General features: G+C 40.8%; 1 protein-coding gene across 1 annotated transcript in view; it reads right to left on the bottom strand.

The window, feature by feature from the left end:
• Positions 1 to 5,356, bottom strand: part of IL7R (interleukin 7 receptor) — a 44,842-nt gene extending 39,486 nt beyond the window's left edge. The window contains exon 1 of the mRNA XM_029218534.1: positions 5,251 to 5,356. The gene's annotated coding sequence lies outside the window, so the exon portion shown is untranslated. The remainder of the gene's footprint in view (positions 1 to 5,250) is intronic.
• Between the last annotated feature and the right edge of the window lie 6,969 nt (positions 5,357 to 12,325).

Raw genomic sequence — 12,325 nt, 5'->3', positions numbered from 1 at the left:
ACACCATCCTAGACTGTGGCCCATGGCCCTGCACAGATTTCTTTGCCTTGGGGTGAGCTCCTACCCTCTCACAGAACACTTTCTGAAGGACTGCCATGCCGATTGCATCCAAACCCAGACAACTGGGAAAATTGGCACGAGCCCTCAATTCTACATCTTACACTTCCCCTGCCCTCTTAGATCCCAGCATCTCCAAGAACAGCATTGGCATCCTCTGATGACCCAAGTGGAATATGCAAAGTCCACATGAAAAGTGACCCTGACTGATACGGTTCATGGAATTGCCACAGAGAGACAGCATTGTTCCCATACGATTTGACCCTGGGCCAAATTTTTAAGATACAATTGTCACTTCCAGAAACTTTTCAAGAAAGTACTTCCTATTTTGGCTTACCCACATGTAAGCCTTTATGCTTGTTCCTTACCAATCTCAGGAGACTTTGGAATGGAATATAACATGTTTTCATGGTTTTTGTATGTATTACTTGGGCCATGCTGCTGAAACAAGGAGGCCCAGAAATACAGTGGCTCTAAGACAGATGCAAATTTCTTACTCTTTCATAGTAGATGATCCTTGGCAGCTGGAAGTTCCACGAGTTCTTTAGTTAGGAACCCAGCCTACTCTTTTATTTCCGGGATGTTGCTTGTGTCTACAGATTTGAGGTTAGTTTACCAGCACCGTGATCCCACTCCAGCCCTTGGGAAGTAGAGACAACAAGTAAGTGAAGAGAAATCAGTTTCCTTTTTAAGGACATGATCTGAGAGTTGCATATATCACTTCTCTTATCCTATTGGCCACAAAATAGTCACCATCTTTAGCTTCAAAGGAAAAAGGTAAATGTAGTCTGCAAAGGGGTAACTATGTCCCCAACTAAAACTAGAGGTTCTATTAGTAAAAGGAAGAAGGGAAGAATGAATGTTGGGGAGAACAAGTAGCCTCTGCAAGAGCTGTACACTCAGTAGTTTTGCAAAATTGTGCTCGAGGAAGAACACAGGTAGTAGTATCTCTCTCCACCTGTGGGAGGGGAGGGTAGGCATTCCATCTTGGGATTAAAGTATTTGAAGTGACCTATCAGGAGAGTGGCCCTAAATCTGGGCAGGGCAGAGCTGGCACCTGGCCACTGGGGAAGTAAGACTTTTAAGGCTTATATCAGGGCCATTTTCTCTGATCTCCAATCTCTGATCCCAAGAGGCTTTAAAGAGAATCAAAAGTCTAAAGCCAGGGTTCCAAATCTGTGTACTCCATCTGAGAATCTCCTGAAACTTTAAACAATATATAGGGGTAAAAGGTCCTTTTCCTTTGTTAGAATCTCAAAAGGGTCAGTGATTCAAAATTTTAAATTCCCACACATTGACCCAGAGGGGGATACCATGCCAAAGCGGCTGACTTGTCATCATAGGTCCTCTGGACTATGAGAGACCGGGCAGCTGTGTCTGAGACTCTTGATTTGGGTTTCTGTGTATTGAGATACTGCAGGATCTTAGCCAGTTCTCTCCCCTCAATCTTGGCAGGTGAGGGGAGGTATGTCCAACAGTGCAACTCACGCATTGAGCACGTGGGCTGGTCCTACTTTCCCTACTCAGGAGCAGATGGCAGAAGGCAGTCATTTCTTATTCCAGCCCTGAGACAGGAGGGAGGTTGGTCTTATTCCTAGGGAGGCTTCTCACCATTTTCTCCTTTGTAAACCCTGCTTGTGCCTTTTCCAAAGCAGCTCTCTTCCTCTTTACAAACGACGTAGTCTATTCCTTAACTCTGACCAAGTTGTGTGCTTTCTTAGCTAAACTCTCCTCCACTGCTGGAAGCAGAGAGGATGGGATTTCTTTCTGCTAAATGTGGAATAATAAAGGGGCAGGGGCAGGCAGGGAACTTTAGACTTTATACCAGTGCACATCTTGTACTTGTTTTTTCACTCAAAGGACTCAGTTTTTCCAGTTCCTTATGGGAATCTGAATTTTGCTTACCCTGATCATTTTACAGTGTCTTCCCCAAAGGAAAAAATCTATTTTAAGTAACATATCAGGTCATTCTGGGCAGTGTTTTATGCTCAAGTTTCCAGAGTGTCCTTCATAAAGGCCTTCATAAGGATGTGGGAGGGAAGAGGCAGAGGCTGAGCCAGCATGCTATGGGTCTAGCTCCAGCATGGTGGTGTTTTGGAAATATTAATCACTGTCCCTCCCTACCCCTGCCCATGGGTTTTACTTCCCTTTTCTTTCTTTTTTTTTTTTTCTCTTCTTATCCCCTGCTCCTCATGCAAGAGCCAGGCATTCTGAACTCTTGGGGAAGAAAGATGCCAGTTGAAAACACCAAAGAGAAGAATCTCTTCCAGGCTTTTGAATTTCAAAATCCTGAGCCTTAGAGGTAGTTAAAGAGAAACGTGGCATAAATAGGGCCACAGAAGAAAGGATTATCAACTCCTCTAGCCCCGAAAATACCATTCCGTCCATCCCTCAGACTAGAAAAGGATTCATATTGGGGGAGAAGTGAAGGGAGAGAAGGATGGGGAAAGAGGGCAGGTTCCCAGGCTATGAAGGAGCAATTGGAGGAAATCAGGTGGGAAGTGATGGAGCCCAGAGCTGCAAAGCATCCACCAATATCCAGGGCCTCCTTGCAAGGTGAACCAGAGCCCAATCTCTCCACTCTGGGGCCCCCTGCACACCACATAACTCAGAGCTCCACCATATGTCCTTCCCATGGGGCCAGTGAGGACTTCACTTCAACACAGCCATCAGTTTCCCCTCCGACTGCCCAATAATGACAATGCTCTAAGATGGTCTGGTTTCCCCCCCCCAAAAAGTTTCAGTTAATTGCAAAGTCCCAAGAAGAAGAAAAGTACAGCCTTGGATATTCAGAAGAGGCTGGAAATAGGGAAATGAAAATCCTGTTCTTTTATCCTCACCAAGGACATGGAGGAAACAGAGTGAGAGTACTCTGGGTCAGAATGGTAACCTTCCTTCTGCACAAAAACCTGTTTTATAGTGTAGTTATCTGTGTAGGATTTTGTTTGAAAAATAAAGGAGTTCTGCTGCTTCGAATTTTTCAATCTCTGAATTCTAGTGAATAGCGATGGTCTCAGAATCACACTTGAGTTCCAATTCTGTCCCTGCCAGTGCTCACCTGCACTTGCCTAATCTGCAAAATGGGGCAATAGTATTTAATTCTGAGGGTCACTCTGTGGCTGAAGTACATGGTTCATTGCCTGTCACACAGGTATTTAGTGCACGTAAGTTTTCTCCACCATCTGCTTTCATCAAGAGGGTGACAAATGTGGCAAATGATGTTGTAAAATGTTAAACCACATGTCTCCCCTCCCATTAACTTTTAACCCTTCCTCCAGAAGGTCTCCGACATCCCAAGTGAAAATTGTGATACTAGGAAACAGAGACTTTAAATTTCTGATTTTCCATTTCAAAAGCCACACTCCGTAAGACAGGAAAGATTTGGAACAATTGTTTGCCAGGTCAGACACTTCTCCCTTCCTTCCGTCATCTTGAGCCAATCCAGATCTCTCTCTCTCTCTCTCTCTCAACTAAATAAAGAGAATCTAACTGGAAAAGGGGAGGAAAACAGTGGAAAACAGAGACTTGAGTGCTGATGAACCCTTATGAGAAATGTAGACTAATAAAGGGGCAGGGGCAGGGGCAGGGGCAGGCAGGGAGCCCAGCATCCTAACACCTCCCCGCAGTGGGCTGTAAATCCAAGGAGGAGAAGGTCCCTGGACAGGCTTGGGGCATTCACGAGTAGAGGGAACCTATGTTCCACTTCTCACTTGCATGCTTGGAGGTGGCCAACCCCACGGATTTCCCTAAACCACTAGGGCACTGGAGAACAGAGTAGAGATGTCTGCCAAGGGTACCAATGCAGAAAGGCTTGAGCTAATCTCAGAGTCTCTGTGTGTCCCAAAACCCCAGGGAGAAGCCTGAGGTTTCTCTCAGCATTTCTGACAGCTGTGCAGATATGACACAGATGCTCTGGGGTGAAGGACTGTTGTCAACAGGTTTCACATGCATGGAGATGTTGGAGGTTGGGTAACACCTAAGATACCTCAGCAGATGGTATTGTAGAGAGATAATGTGCACGATGTCTGGGTAAAATGACATTCCAAAAGATGCCATAAAGGGGAAAAAGCGCTTTTGGAGAACCATGGGCTCAAGGGCTACTCGCCTGATGACATAACATCACAAAACCATCGCTCATGTCAAACCCCAGACAAAACTCAAAGTCAACCATAGAAGAAGAGCAAGGAAAGGAGGAAAAACCAAACAAATTAATGTAGCTGAACAGTAGAACTTCAAAACTGGGAGTGGGGCAGTGTGTTTAGGAGACTCTTTACATGGATCCCCTCTTACCAAAGAGAAGTAAAGTAAAGCAAGCCCAAGTTTCAACGCCTGCCTAAAGCATTGGCTTCAGAGGTCACAGGGCAATTTTATAGGTGGAGTTCTTCTAATTGCTGCAGGTAGATGAGTTTGGATGTTACCTAAAATTGGTTTGGTTCTGTGAGAGCTTCTGGAAAACAAGAGATTCCCGATGAGCTCTGTTGAGTCCTGGATGCCCTGCCCTTTCTACTGCAACTTATCTTTATCTCTGTCCACATGGAGATCGCACTATTTTTCCAACATCAAAGGATGCTTTGATGTTCAAGAGATGTGATCCTTTATTTTTGGAACTCAGTTTTGTTTTTACCTTGAGTCCCTAGTCTACCAACGGTGAAAAATTTGACCTTGCCAATTCAGAATAAAATTCATATGTTTAAATGATAGTTGGGTCCCATGCTTAACTATGGTTTGAGTATGTAAAGAAAAGTAAATCTTGTGGAACACACTAAAATAGATTCTTTTAAAGCATGGAGAAGATCCCTAGGTTTCTCCAAATTCCCAAGAGGTCTGTGACCTCAAAGATGTTAAGAACAAGTGCTTGTATGGCTTAAAGCGGGAGGTAGGAGGCTGGACACAAAAAGGTCAGGTCAAGGGGTCAGGCTCCACTGTTGCTCCTGACTCCCTCTAGAACAGGGGTCCCCAACTCCCGGCCCTCGGACTGGTACCAGTCCCCATCACTCCCCATCACTCACATTACCGCCTGAACCATACCACCCCACCATCCGTGGAGAAATTTTCTTCCACGAAACCCGTCCCTGGTGCCAAAAGGATTGGGGACCGCGCCGCTCTAGAATCTGCTTTTCTAGTGGTTCTCAATCCTGGCTGCGCATCAGATTCACCTGTGGCACGTGTAAGACTTAGCCTGCCCAGTCTTACCTTAGATTTGCTGCCTCAACGTCTGCTAGGGTGGGGCTGGGGAGTCCACTGGGGATTGTGGATGCAGGAGCGAAGGAGAACCACTGCCTTTCTCTTTCTCTGCCAGCTCCTTCCAACAGGCTGAGCTGGTTGCAGCTTTGACAACTGACCCTGAATGCTAGTGCTTCTGGCCCCTCCCTATCCTCAATGCTAATCTCTTTCTCACAGTTTAGTGGAACTGAAATTTTGAAAAGGGATCTTAAGAAATTTTTTTAAAAAAGAGTTTAGGGAGCATAGTTTTCTTTTCCCTGTTCAGATTTCCTAATGAAGTCTAATGAGCAATTGACTAACAGCCACTCAACTCAAGTTGCTTTCCCATGCCTCCATCAGTCCTGACTGGCAAACATTACCTCAAAACCCCCATTGTCCTTGAAGGTCATTCCTACCTGCTTTCATTGCCTCTGGGGATGGCCAAAACTCTGCCCACTCCACTACCAAATAAATTCCATCTAAAGAAGAATTAGGACAGCTATATCCCCTCAGTGTTGCCGAATACCTGAGCCCCTAGGCCAGTGATGCAGGGCTGGTCTACCACCGTCCTGGTTGCTGTGCCATCCTGCTCTTTCCTCCATTCTGTGTCACATGTATCATTGTTCTCACATGCAACATTGTCATAGTCATGAGACAAGGAGAGAAGGCCCTCTCTGAATCAGGACTTCCAACTAAGTTAGCCTGCCTAACTTGGTACCTTCTCTAGAGACAGTCATGGAAACTCCTCCACAGCTTAGTTGGAGAACATGTGAGTGCTCCTCACTGCTGATCATCATCTGTATACTCTCACCCCTATCATCCAAGCCCTTCCATCACCTCTCATCACCCCTCACCCTCACTCCAGACCAGGCTAGTGGCAGCCTTTGGATCTCTTACTGAAAAGTCTTATCGATGCAGTCTCAGAATATAACAGCTTTCCCAAAGTTCTCACCATATCTCTAGGCAGAATTCTACCATATACAAAATGAAAAAGAACCTCATTCTTTTGCATATGTATATACCATCTTTGGAAAGGCTATTTGTTGAAGAGACTATTCTTTCTCCTTTCATTTGTCTTGACATTCTTGCCTGAAATCAATTAACCATAAATACTGTATAAGGTGATTTTCCATGGCCAGTACTACACCATTTTTATTACTGTAGCTATGTGGTAAGTTTTGAAATCAGAAAATATGAGCCCTCTAGTTTTGTACTTTTTTTTTCATTGCTTTGGCTATTCTGGGATACTTGCATTTCCGTATGAATTTTAGGGTCCACTTTAGCTTGCCCGTTTCTACAAATAAGGAGGCTGAAATCTGATAGGATTCAGCTGACTAAACATCTACTTGGGGAGTATTGACATCTTCACAATATTAAGTCTTCCAATATGTTAATAAAAAGTGTTTTTCCATTTTAAGGTTTTTATTAATTTCTTTCAACAATGTTTTATAGTTTTCAGTGTAAAATTTTTACACTCTTTTTTTATTCTTTTTATTCCAAAGTGTTTTAATCTCTTTGATGGTCTTGTAAATGGACTTGTCTTCTTAATTTCTTTTTCATATTGTTAATTGCTTGTATAAAAATACAGTTTCTGGAAGGGCAACCTGGGACAAAGTGAGAGAGTGGCATGGACATATATACACTACCAAACATGAAATAGATAGCTAGTGGGAAGCAGCCGCATAGCACAGGGAGATCAGCTCAGTGCTTTGTGACCACGTAGAGGGGTGGGATAGGGAGGGTGGGAGGGAGGGAGATGCAAGAAATATGGGGACATATGTATATGTATAACTGATTCACTTTGTTATAAAGCAGAAACTGACACACCATTGTAAAGCAATTATACTCCAATAAAGATGTTAAAAAAATACAATTGCTTTCAGAATATTGATCGAATATCCTGCAATCTCTTTGAACTCATTAGCTCTTATAGTTATTTTTTTCTTGTGGATTTCTAAGGATTTTCTACCTACAAAATCATGTCATTTGTGAGTAGATGGTTTTCCTTTTCTTGTTCCAATCTGAAACACTTTTGTTTCTTTTACTTGACTAATTGCCTTGGTTAGAATCTCCAGTACAATGCTGAATAGAACTGGAGAGAGTGGACATCCTTGTCTTGTTCCTGATCACAGGAGAAAAGCATTCAGTCTTTCATCATTAAACATGACATTAGCTATGGCTTTTTCTTAGATAACTTTTATCAGGTTGACTAGTTCCCTTCCGAGTCCTACTTTGTTGAGTATTTTAATCATGAAAGCATGTCGCATTTTGTCAAATGCTTTTTCTGAATCTATTGAGGTGATTATGTGTTTTGTCCTTTATTTTACTAATATGATATATTACTTTTATTAATTTTCAGATGTTAAACCAAACTTCCATTCCTTGATTATGGCCTAATTATATTGCTGGATTCAAGTTTGCTAGTATTTTGCTGAGGATTTTTGCATATATATTCATACTGAACATTGTAGTTTTCTTGCAATGTCTTTGTTTGGTTTTGGTATAGGGTAATATCGGCATCATACAATAAATTGAAAAGTCTTCCATCCTCTTCTATTTTTTGGAATAATTTGTGAAGAATTATCATTAAATCTTTAAATGTTTGGTGGAATTTATCAGTGAAGCCATTTAAGCCTGGGCTTTTCATTGTGGGAAGTTTTAAAATTACTAATTCAATCTCTTTATTTGTTTAGGTTTATTCAGGTTTTCTATTTCTTCTTGAGTCAGTTTTGGTAGTTTACATCTCTCTAGGAATTTGTCCACCACATAGGTTATCTAATTTATTGGCATACAGTTGTTTATTGTATTTCCTTATAATTCTTTTGTTATTGTAAGATCAATAGTGATGTCTCCTCTTCCATTCCTGATTTAGTAATTGGAGTCTTCCCTCTTTTTTTCTTGGTCTAGTTAAAAGTCTGTGTAAATTTCATTGATCTTGTCAAATGTGTTTCTAATTTATCATGAGTGTAAATATTTTAAGCGAATAGTTAAGAGCAAAGAGGGGAGGGCAATATCTCCGTGAGAATATCCCATAAAGTCCCATTCTGATATCTAATTAGGGAAAGTCACTAACAAGAGAAACTAACAAGAGAGTCATATTTTAATATTCTAGTCTGAGTAGCTAGAATCACAGCACAAATACAGGAAGAGATGAATCATAGTTCAGATGATGTGATTTGAAAAATTATATATTGTTCAGGGGACTGCAGTGGGATTGACTGAAAATCTCTCTTTTCATATTAAGTAATAAACTCACAGATATGTACAGGGAACAGTGATCTCTCTTCTTTGAAACTGCATTTTATTTCATGGTAGCTACAAGCGTGGTGGAAAGCATATTGGAATAATAGGACACTGAGGTGTTCTCTTTGGGTCTCAGAAATTGGACAAGATTAGCGTGCAGCTGAAGGAATGGTGGCTGGCTCTCCAGGGGCTTTGTCCAAGGCACAGTGATCATGTGCGGCTGAGAACCAGGTGTTAGTATTGGTGGACAGGTGACTTGCTCTGTTTTCCTTAAGGAAAGAAATGGCTGTTGTATGTATGTGGGGAGAAACATGGGTGTGGATGTGGAGGACTTGAGCAGCCAGAGAAGAGAAGGGGATGGGGGATGAAGGACAGAGAGAGATACACTGAGCTGATATGACAACTGCCATATGGCGTAAAACTTTGGATAAACTGAGAGTCTTAGGCTATGTTATGGTGTGTTGTAACATATGATAGCTCTGCTCCAAATTCTCAAGAAATCTGCAGTAAAATTATATTGGATATCAATGCCTTTACTGTGTGTGTGTGTGTGTGTGTGTGTGTGCGTGTGTGTTTGATGTGACTAGTTTCAGAATGGCTGTTTGGCAGGAGCAAGGTTATGAAAGGTATTTGATGGCTTTCACAGAGCTCTAGGCCTCTGTGGAGGTCCTCAGGGGACACGGAGAAAGGGTGGCAAGAGCACTACCTGCTTCCTCTATAATTAGTCCAGGTCCCTTGATAATTTTTTGATATATTGCAACTCTTTTTAAAATTTTCCTTTGAAGAGAAAATTTCACTCTTAAGAGCTTTTGACTGAAAAACAAGGAACTAGATGATCTCCAAAGTCATTGCTGTAGAGTTACAGAATAAATGTGAATACACTGAAGAATGAAATCAGAAGACACATCTGAGCTTTTAATTTTCCAGCAGTTTTGTTATTAGCAATAGTAAAGGAGAAACAGATGGGGGCAGTGAACACTCAAGAGTGACAATTTAAATTCTTAAAAAGGCAAAGTTTATTTCTTCAACTTATTTATCCTGTCCCTCTACTTTGGACTCTCTTCTTTGTCTAATTGAAGATTTGGCACTACTTCCTTTATGTTTCCTCTTGTTATTTGACATGAAATGCAGGAGGTACAGCAGTATCAGTAACTGATAAACTGATCCAAGAAGGCAAAAGTCGGCTGTCCTCTCTTCTTTTGATTATAGTGTTTAGTACATTCCGTCCTAGGCTGTGTGCAAAGAGAGAGAACAGGCAGTAATAACAGCCTTGTATAACAGGCGCTTCCCATAACTAACTCTTTAGATTAACCAATGGTCTCTGTCTGCTCTGTAAACAAACTTGGGGCACACTGACCATCCCAGGTGCTCTGACCAGTAGAGCTGTTTATTTACCGAAGATAAATTGCATTTGCCACATTGTTTTGCCAGATGTACTTATAGTAATTATACACATTAGTTACACACTACATGAACTGATGAACTATTAATACAATATACAAATTGTTATTTCTATGAAGACACATTTGAATTGTCAACCACAAATTGGCACTTGCCATCTACCTCTACAAGGATTAAATCAAGAGCCGCTGTAGCTGCTGACTTTCAACATCCCCTGAAAGGAGTTCAGGGTGGAAAATAGGAATGAGGTACTCTGTGCTCTGGGAAAAATTAGCAGAACAGGTCTTTAGATAGTTAGATATTTCCAGGAGAAGATTGTATGAGCCCAATTCTTGCATCTCTTAGTATCTAGAAAAGCACTAGAATTCTTCATGGTGACGTCTGCTCCTTGTGACTAGCAGTAACTTTCTTCAAAAAATATGTACTTGATTGCATGCACTCCCCCTTCACCAAAATCACATATATACTGACCTTCCCCCCTACCTATTTGGAGCAGTTTCTCAGAGCTATCTGAAATGCTGTCTCCCGGACTATAGTCATCATTTTGCCCCAAATAAAACTTAACTCACAACTCTCATGTTGTGCATTTTTTTCAGTCAACAGAGTTATTGAAAAAAAAGTTGATTCATTCATTTATTGAAATATTTCAATCAAATTAGGTGTAGGACAAATGTTAATGATTGTAAGGAAAAAAATCATAAACATCTAAACACATTCTTTACTCAGTTTCACAAGTATAATTAGCTTATTAGTCCATTTAAAAGAAATATAAACTGGAAATTATTGGATGAAGCCTTGGGAGTGTACATGAGAAACAACACCAAACTCCAATAAGAGAATCTATACCAACCCCCCCCCCCAAGAAAAACCTTTAGTCTTATATCGAGATATTGTTAACTGAATTCACATTATATTTTTTATTAAACAAAAGAAAAATTTAGGTTATGAGTTTTAAATGATTTTACTCTTTATTCTATTATTTTTGAAATCAAGCAGGACCCTGGGGGCCCCCTTGGGTACAAATCCTTTCCTCGTCTTGTTTCCTTTTTGTAGGAAATAGGCTTCATACAACCTCTGAGCCTTCCCTGAGTTTCAAAGGGCAGATTCAAACAGTTTCTAACTAGGGAACTGAGGGGATGCAGAAACAAAGAAGGAGAAGTCAAAAAAACACCAAAACTAAAACCAAACCAAACAACAACAAAAAAAACCCCCAAACAAACGGAAAAAAAAAGCAGAGTCTGGGTTTCCTCCTCAAGGAATATACATAACAATATATCTTTGAGTTCTTCTACAAGAAATAAGACCCCCAACCAGGTAGATGGTAGTACTTACATACCGAGACCCCAGACTGGTTGAAACCAGAAGGCTGATGATTGAGATTCATGGAACACCACGCTGAAAACCATTGGAGAGTTTGGATTTTTTGAACACAAGCTGTCCATTCTCCTTGCTTGACTCTGCAATAAACCTTTCTCTGCTCCAAACTCTTACGTTTTGGTTTGTTTGGCCTCACTGTGTGTCAGGCACACAAACTTGCCTTTGACAACAGATGCAACCCTTGAGCATTGTCTCCAAGTTAACCTGGCCCCACAAGGCTGGAGGAGATGGGTAGCTGGGGAAGAAGGAACAAAGCTGCTCCATCTCTGGAATGATTTTAAAAAGTCGTCTTGCTGACAGAAGGAGGGTAGGAATAAGCAGTCTTCACTACAGTCTGAATTTATTTCAACACTTTATGGTAGACAAGTATTCCCTACATGTTATCTTTTCTTCTTATGTGAATTTTTATTTGCCCCTCACTTGGCAAAAAAAAAAAAGATTTTTAAAAATTGTCATATTTTCAGTTTTTGTGAATGTAGATAGAGTTTTTTCCCTTTTTGTTTTCCCATCAACTTTGGCTCACTGTTGTGCAGAACATCTTCTCCTTTTTGGTTCTCAAGATGATAATTCATCACTATGCTTCACATTCACAAATGAATAGAGAAATGGGATCCCAAAGTATATTTCACTATACTTGAATTTATAGTTATTTGGAAATTTTAAATTTCATCACTTGGAAAATTTAATCAAAAATTTAGTTACAATAATAAAAAAGAATGTTGGAAGTATGTACTTAACACTACCCACCAACTCCAGACAAAGATGTCATCAACTTGAATGGTCTCATTTCTTCAAAAGTTTAGTCATAAAGCATCACTTTCAGTCTTTCTCTGATTAACACTGAAAAAAGAAACCGGTACCACTTCTCCTTTCCCTCAACTTTCTAGGTAGATGTTTTGCAATTACAAGAAATGTTTGTTTATGAAACATTTAAGGGATTGACTATGATGCAAAGTAAAAATTCATTATTAATGCTAGCAGAGAGTTAGGAATCGCTAAGACCATCACTGAGGGTGGGAAATCATGAGTACTTTTAACAAAAGAA

This window comes from Monodon monoceros, unplaced genomic scaffold (genome assembly GCF_005190385.1).
Source record: "Monodon monoceros isolate NGI ecotype Baffin Bay Population unplaced genomic scaffold, NGI_Narwhal_1 Super_Scaffold_12, whole genome shotgun sequence".
Taxonomy (NCBI): Eukaryota; Metazoa; Chordata; class Mammalia; order Artiodactyla; family Monodontidae; genus Monodon; species Monodon monoceros.
Note: the sequence above shows the minus strand (reverse complement) of the source record. Positions and strands in the feature narration are given on the sequence as shown.